Genomic DNA, 8,494 nt, shown 5'->3' with positions numbered 1-8,494 from the left:
GCCCCCGGCCCCAGCCCTTGAGTTGTGCCACCAGGTTCCTTCCACGTAAGCCTTCTCATGGGAGAGAGAATGGGATTCACCTGTTTTAAAAAGGTTGCGATTTACCTGCATGACTTTGCACGGGGCTCATTGGAGCCCAGGGAAGTCAGGTGCACTGCCTGGGGGCCCCCGGTCTAAGCAGGGAGTGGGAGTCTGCAGCCACCCCGGGGTGGACAGCTCTGCCACTGACACGGCACTTTATCTTCTGACTGGTCTGAGAAAGGGTCTCAACTTGGCCCAGGCTGCGCTGCCAGTTAGGGTCACAGATAGGACTTGGGGACTTCCCCGAGGGATGACGTTCAGGCCCTGCTCCCTCATTTCCCCAGAGCCTCTCGTTCTGACTTCTGGCTCTCTCTCCAGATGAGGTTGTGCTTAGAGGTACGCATGGGACAGGAAGGAGACATCTGTCACATCCCTCTCGATAAACTATTTCCCATACCTATCTCTTCACTTTAAATGCATCCAGAGCCCCACAAGGTGAACCTGGCCTCAGCCTCTCGGGAGCTTCAAGGCTCTGGACGAGGCCGGGTAACTCAGACCCACTCAGGAGTGGGGTGTCTGTCACCCGCCTGCCTTGTGACAACAATGATGCCCCTCATCTCGCTTGTCACCCCCTTGGGGCCCCCCCAAGATGTGGGGACCGGCATTGATTGAAGCCACAGCAAACTGGGCCGGCACTGCCTGTGATGCATGCCGAGAAACACACCCAGCTGCTTTCAAAGCGCCTTTCTCTCCTCTCCTTTCTAATGAAAACCCTTGTGTAATCTGTTAGTGCCGCGTCTACTGGAGCATGAATTATTCAGAGAAGTCTCTGTTCCGTTATCTCCCCTCCCAGGGGGACGCCCCTACCATTGTCCGCCCTGACGGGTCATTATGCACTCTGTGAATTTAATCTTTTAGGCTATCTGGCCACACAGAAAAAATGTATGAATAACAATTTTCCTGTAATAACCTTCAACTAACCTTTCAACCAGAGTGAGTCATTCCAATCCCATTTTCACATCAAGAGGAGTTAAAGGCATGCAGTTACCTCTCGTCTGTTTCAGGAGCTGCCCCACCTCTGCCGCACCCTTAATTTTTAAAGGGGTGTTGAAGAGTGTTATGAGCCAGAGGAGGGTGTGGGAGGGTTGGGTGGTAAGAGGCGGGTCTGGAGTCCTGACACTAAGTCTGGGCCAGGGGTCCCGAGCCTCAGCTTTTTCCTGTGGACAGGGGAACCGGACCACCACATCCAGGTCCTAGGGCCACTGCATCTGGCTCTCATTGTCCAGCAGCCTGATATTTTTTTGCCCCATTGAAGGCAGCATTAATTCCTTCCTTTGCTCCTGCATAAGGAAAAATTTCCCCTCTGCCCAGAGATTTCCCCAGAGCCCTTCCACAGATGGCAATTTCAGATCAGTTTTAGCTTTTGGTGAGAGCTGTGGTGTCACCATGCTGCTGACATGAGAGAGGACGGGAGAGGGTGGGGCCGTGCACGCACCCAGGAGCCCTAACCTTCCCCCCACCCCTGGCTTCCCACAGTGCGGCGATCTGGAAGGAACCTGGAGTTTGGAGTCAGGTAACTGACTTTGAGAGTTGGCTCCTCCAGCTGTGTGACCTTGGGTAAGTCACTTCCCCTCTCTGGGCATTGGAAGGGTTCCATGGGTAAGATGGGGATAATAATACTTTGCAGGGTTGTTTTGAGGATCAAATGAGACATTGAAGCAGTCTGTCTGGCGCAAAGCCCTGGGCCTGAGTTGGTTCCTCTCCTGGGCCTGAGGCACCCCTACCCCACTTTCCCCATCTCCTTTTCCCCTTCCTGAGTTCAGCTGGTTATGAGCACCTGTCTCCCCCTTCCCCCAGGCTCTTTGGCTCTGAGGCAGGGTCTGATACACTCATCCATGCTCAGGTCTGAGAACAGCAGCTCCCAGTGGCTCAACAGACCCAAAGAGAGAGGAGGAAGGATGCTCACTCCAAGGTGGCCTTGGCCCACCCACTGGGTCCTGCAGAATGGCCTTTGACTCCTGGACTGCAGCTTTGATTCTGCTTTTCCGGTTTGCCTCATACCAACCTTCTTTTCTTTTTTAACCAAATGGGAAGAGCAAACCCAGGGTGTGAAAGGACTTCTGCAGGTCATAATTCAGAGGGTCAAAAACAGACGCTGACAAGGACCCTGTGTCCTGACTCCCCTCTGGGTGCTCAGATCATCTCACTGCCCCTTAAAGCGCTTGGATGGTGGTGGCAGTACAGGCCCTCAGGCAAGAGATCTAAACAGACATTTCTCCAAAAAAGATGTACAGATGGCCAAAAAACACACGAAAAGATGCTCAGCATCACTAATTATTAGAGAAATACAAATCAAAACTACAGTGAGGTATCACCTCACACCAGTCAGAATGGCCATCATCAAAAAATCTACAAACAATAAATGCTGGAGAGGGTGTGGAGAAAAGGGAACCCTCTTGCACTGTTAATGGGAATGTAAATTGGTACAGCCACTATAGAGAACAGGATGGAGGTTCCTAAAATACCTAAAAATAGAGCTACCATATGATCTAGCAATCCCACTCCTGGGCATATATATATCTGGAGATATATCCCCATAATTCGAAAAGATACATGAACCACAGTGTTCATTGAAGCACTATTTACAATAGCCAAGATATGGAAGCAACCTAAGTGTCCATCGATAGAAGAATGGAAGAAGAAGATGTGGAACCTGTACACAATGGAATATTACTCAGCCATAAAAAGGAACGAAATAATGCTATTTGTAGCGACATGGATGGACCTGGAGATTGTCATTGTCACTTAGTGAAGTGAGTCAGACGGAGAAAGACAAATATATAATATCGCTTATATGTGGAATCTAGAAAAATGGTACAGATGAACTTATTTGCAAAGCAGAAATAGAGTCACAGATGTATAAAACAAACTTACGGTTACCAAGGGGGGAAGGGGGTGGTGGTGGGATGAATTGGGAGATTGGGATTGACATATATACCCCACTATGTGTAAAATGGATGTCAAATGAGAACCTGCTGTATAGCACAGGGAACCCTACTAATGCTCTCTGGTGACCTAAATGGGAAGGGAATCTAAAAAAGAGTGGATATAGGTATATGTATAACGGATTCACTTTGCTGCACAGCAGAAACTCACACCATTGTAAAGCAATATTCTAATAAGAATTAAATTGTTTTAGAAAGGGCAGGGACCCTTGATCTCCCTCAAGTCACACCGTGCAGGCCAAGCTTTAGCGAGTTTTTTCTCTCAGGTCACAAAAACGGCCAAGGAGGTGGTCCTGAAGTTCTGACAGTTTCCTCAGTGGGAGATGGGCACTCTGGGCGATCACACAGACAGCACGGAGAACCCTGGGGGCCTGTGTGAATGACGGGGTCTGCGCAGAGAGAGCAAGGTGCCACGAGGGTGCGAATAAGAGAGAGAGACGGGTGAGCAAGCCCTAAGCAGGGTTTATCTGCCGTTAGTTTTCAGACCGTCTTTGCCGCTTCCCATGCTCCCCGCCAGCTGTCCTGCTATCGCAAGGCAGGGATGTGCAGGCCCCGTCCCACATCTGCGTCCCCGCCTGCTCCTCGGCCCCGCCCAGGAGGCCACCACCCTGGCTCTTCCACAGCCCGTATCCTGTACGCTTGCTTTGGTGCCTTTAGAGCATCCCATCTCCCACTTGACCTGTCTTCCTCCAGAAAGCTCGCTCAGTTTGTCTTTGAGGGCTGGAGGGAGGCAGCCTGGACCCAGCCCTTCCTTCCTCTCCATTCCATGGCCGGTTGGATTCCTGTTCAGACTTTTCCTCCCGTCTCCCTCTGATGTATTTGCCGGGCTCTGAGCGAAGCCCCGCTGCCCCTGCAGAAGGATCTTTCTGAAAAAACGTTCCCCAAGGGCTGAAAGGAAATACAGAAAAACACTCACAATCGTTGCCTTTGGGCAATGGGATTTTAAGTGGGTTTTTAAAGTTTTACCTTTTCCTCCTACTTTTTGGGAGTTTCCAGACTTTCAACAACGTATGTTATAAAAGTTGACAGAATGTAAGAGATCACCGTTCTCAACATGTTTCCCCTCCTACTTCAGATCTAATAGTGATGCTCTGCTGCCCATTTGACACACGATCCTGGAGAACCTACTGAACGCCGGGCACCCAGGAGCCCCACCCAGAAGGCCGGCCTTATGATTGGTAGGTGTAGCTGTTGGTCTGTGAGTTCAGAGGCTTCTGGAAGACACCCTTGTTAAAAGCAAAAACCCTCCACCTGCTAGCTGGGCCCTGCCCCTCAAGAACTCAGACCTGAGGCTTAGAGGCAGTTTTGCTGAACTGCATGGGACTGTGGGTGCAGGCAGCCCCGCTTTGGGCTTTTCTACCAGACTAATGAAAAGTGGAGTTCTCCTTCACACCATAGAAGCAGCCTAGCCTTCTGAGCTTCCCAGGTCTTGGCCATGGTAGACGGAAGAACAGCAGGGGACCCCAAGGGAACTGCCTGCCAGCCTGGGTAGGAATTGGCAGCGACTAAAGACAAAGGCAGTGTTACTGGGCACATACCATGAAGCCCGCGAGGAGTAGATGCATTCACTGCACAGAGATCTGCCATGCTGGTTTGGAGGCGCACGGGAAACAGTGCTGGGCTCCTTGGAAATGCTTGACAGCGAGCGTGGCTGTGCTGTTTCATGGAAGAGGGCACAAGAGCCGGCAACATCCATGATTATGGAAATGCAAGCCCGTTTCACTCAGACGAAGGGTCCATAGGCTGTTGGGCTGCATCTTAGTGGGTTGTTTGCCTACCTGCCCCCTCCCCTGGAGCAGCTCTTCGGGGTTGGGGACCATGGCTGACCCTGCCCTGTTTCCCCACTGTGCCTTGCTAGGGCCCTGCCCCTAACGGTGTGTGTAGCCGGGAAGGTAGAGAAGACAGAGCCTTTCCAAAGGGCGAATGTGAATGGAGCGACTGGGGCGAGGAGTACCAGGGCCTTTGAGCCATTTGTGAAGGAGGGAAGAATCCAAACTGGCCGCTGAGGGCACCAAGAACAAAGCTCGGGGGCCACCATTAGGGGATCACCCGGACTCGGGCCTGAGCTGCTGCTTCCACGTCTTCACAGGCTCCCAGGAGAAAGGCAGCCCCCCAGGGAGGACCTTTCCTAGGTAAGAATTCAAACACAGATCCGTCTGTGTCTGAAGCCTGCTTGCCTAATCCATCCCATGTCCGTTTCCAGCACCCACGAGATAGTTCCCCATCCCTATGCACTTCATCCTAGCTTTGTTGATTTCTCCACTGGCCCATATAACAGTCAACGTTCCTTCACCTCCACTGTCCCTGTCACCTCCTCTCCCTCTGCCCCATTCATACCTCCATCTTTTACAATTATTCCTGACGGCCCGCTCTCAGACCCTGATATGAACATGAGATCCTTCTCCTTCTGTGCCAACTAATAAACCCTGTCGTACAGTCTCCACTCCTGGAGAGCTTGCCCTGGAGTCTGGAGCAGATTCTCCTGCAAGGAAAGCGCACAGCAAGGCTGGGGGAAAGTGCTCTGAACTTCTGGTGCCTGTTCTCTCAGATGTTTCCCATTTTGAATGTATATAAAAGAGCAAAATGGGCTGCAGAGCCAACATTTGGGCTACAAAAACATGTCCTATCAACAACAGCAACCTTCTCCCCAGAGAAAATGAGGTTGTGTATATGTGTATGTGTTTTTTTTCTTTTCTTCCGGGGGTGGAAGTGTTGCATTTTAATGCCTGATTTTGGCACTTGGTGCAGAAAAATAATTTTGAGATGCCAGTGGCCAAATTTTCCTCCATCCCACTTCAGAAAACTCGTTTATGTTTAAATTTCTTGCAGCTGAGTTATATACACAGTACATGGGGGCGGCTGTTCAAAATGTACCCATTTATAGCTCCACTGTATTTTTCCCCCTTTGCAATAGAGAACTGAGACATAAACACCACCCCCATCTGACTGCACACGAGGTATGGATGTGACAAATCCCCCGGGATTTCGGCAGCCAGGCTTTTGTGCACACAGGCACGACACATGTCAGTGCAGATTGCCAACAGGTGTGGCTCAGGGGGAGGACAGAGCGAAGGACAGGTGGGATGACTGTGCAGAAGCTGGTGGAAAGATGGCAGAGGGGATGCACCACCCTTCTCTCCCACAGCCTGGCCCGGTCCCCCTTCTAGACCAAGTGCAAGGCATGACCGCCGGTGTATGGCCAAAATGTGGGATTCTGGGCGATGCTACGGCTCTAAGAGTGGCCTCTGCAGGAGAGACGAGGGGACATAAATGTCATCCCGAGTTTGGGGAGTTGCAGTAGCCTCTCTGGGGAAAGGCCCCATTTATACCTCACTGCCCAGTGGTTGAGAAACCAGCTGTTTGGGGACCCTGTGGAATCCAGGGTGATGTGTATTGGGGTGCTCCGGAAGCACAGCTTGTTTCTGAGACCCATGAGATACAACGGACAAGGCACTGTCCTCCCATTTCGCAGGTGAGTACCAGAGAGGCTGAGTCACTGGCCCACCGTCACACAGCCAGCCGAAGGTAGAAAGGAGCTCTGCAGCCTTTCTGGAGCAAAGGCAACAGACCCTGAGGAGAGTCTGAGGGGAATGGCATGGGTGCAGCATGACTTGAGGGTCAGAGGAAGTCTTGCCTCACCCATTTGCAGACCTGAAATCCTTCTGGGGAGAGTCAGCCATTGGGTTTTGATAAAATTTCCCAAAGGTGATAGAGCACTAGATTCCTGGGATATGTGAAGTGTGAAAGGGTCTCTGTGCCCAAAGAAGTTTGGGAAATGCTGATTTAAAGAAATGTAGACTTTTCTACCTTGCAGGACTTGTCAGAGCCTTTAATGTGCTAATGATCCAATGTGGGGCGTGGGGGCACAGGTTGGAGCCTCCAGGATTTCCCAACCCCACTGACCAGGGCACTAGCTTCACCACGCCCTTACCAGGGCTCTGTAGACACACATTTTGTGAAACGCTGGATTGCGGCTGTGATGAGTTTAGAAAGGTGTATTTTCTTGGGGAGGAGTAAAATATACCAATATTGATTAAACTCTCCAAAATGCAAAGTGGTTTGCAAAAATTAGCTTTGAATCATCTGGAAGGCTCAGAGGAAATGGGACACAGCAAAGGTAAGTTTCAATTAGAAGAAGAACAGAGGGAAGTGAAACCACCTTAAATCCAACTTGAGAAAAGCTTATTTAAATGTGTTGCTGAAAAAAACAAAAAAGAGGTTTCCTGCTTTGTAGAAGTTAGATTTGGCACCAGGAACTCTTTAGCTGAGACTGAAAGGCGCTGACCCATCGCTCTAGGAGCCTGTGTCCCGTGCAAGCAACACGTGGCCGGAGGCATCATGGGAAACACCTGTTGGCTGGGAGTGGGGGGAGGGGGAACTGGGAGCTGAATTGTTCTTCATTTTTAAGAGGAGAGAGATTTCTGCTTCCTTATGGAAGAAAAATTTTTTGTTTGTATTTGGTTTTGGTTTTTGGTGATGCCATGATTTGAGAGCACATTTTTGCTCCATCAGAGGGTTTTTTTAATAAATGAAGCCCAAAGGCAGGGGCTGGATCTCGGGCACCCCCGTTGCCTGCCTCCTAGTTTAGGGCTGAGTGCATAAGGGAAATAGTTCTGCTGAACTGGACATTTGACTCCTGCGTTTTTAAGATGGAATTCTAATGGAAAAAAATAAGTCTGCACATAGTCCTTTCTGGCAGGACTGTCCTGTACATTGTGGCTGTTTCCAGAAGAAGCCCAGGGTTGGGAGGTGACTTGGGGGTCCATGCCTGCCTCTGCTTCTCTGTGGGTGGCCATAGGCAAGTCTCTTAACCTCTCTGAGCTCCAGTTTTCTCACCATAAAATAAGGATCCTAAAAGCTGCCTTGCTTATCTCTCATGTGATGGAAGCGTTAAAGGAGTGAAGGAATAAACACACGTTGTAAAATTAAGACGCCATACAAATACCAGTTATTATTACATGATGGCATTTAAGCAATGTCAGGAAGGCCTCCTTGCCTATCTAGAAATACCTTTTGTCAAGGATTGTCAAGGGGCCTGAAATTGTATCATTAGAAATGCATTCCCTGGGATGTTAAAGGCTTTTAGATCTTTAAGACATCTTCACTAAAATGCATTTGGGAGACATCAATATGAAGCCATTATCTCTGCGCCACCGAGAGCCTGGCGGAAGAGATGGACTTGTCCAGGCTGGTAGCAAGCTAGCAAACCAGCTGAGGGGGCAGGGACGTGATAAAGAAAAGTAGGTGTTCCAGGAAGGGATCCCCAAGACTGTGAAAGACCAGAGCTTCTTACCCTTGACTGTGCCCACAGATGGCCTGGGGATGGAGTTAAAAATGCAGATTCTGACGCAGGGGGCTTGAGAGGGGCCTGAGAATCTGCATTTCACACAAGCTTCCAGGTGATGCTGATACTGCTAGTCTGAGGTCCACATTTGTACTACAAGTAGAATAATAATACTAACAATAAC

At 50.1% G+C, this 8,494-nt stretch overlaps 1 long non-coding RNA gene across 1 annotated transcript; it reads left to right on the top strand.

Annotated features, from left to right (window-relative positions):
* The first annotated feature begins 1,254 nt into the window (after positions 1–1,254).
* On the top strand, positions 1,255–5,050 carry LOC309818813. The gene is made up of 5 exons (XR_014296380.1): positions 1,255–1,271; positions 1,558–1,638; positions 3,293–3,467; positions 4,102–4,204; positions 4,885–5,050. It is a non-coding gene; the product is annotated as an uncharacterized lncRNA (long non-coding RNA).
* Positions 5,051–8,494: the final 3,444 nt, after the last annotated feature.

This window comes from Grampus griseus (genome assembly GCF_964374135.1).
Source record: "Grampus griseus genome assembly, chromosome: 2".
Classification (NCBI taxonomy): domain Eukaryota; kingdom Metazoa; phylum Chordata; class Mammalia; order Artiodactyla; family Delphinidae; genus Grampus; species Grampus griseus.
The sequence above is the reverse complement of the archived record's forward strand: the minus strand, read 5'-3'. Positions and strand labels throughout refer to the sequence as shown.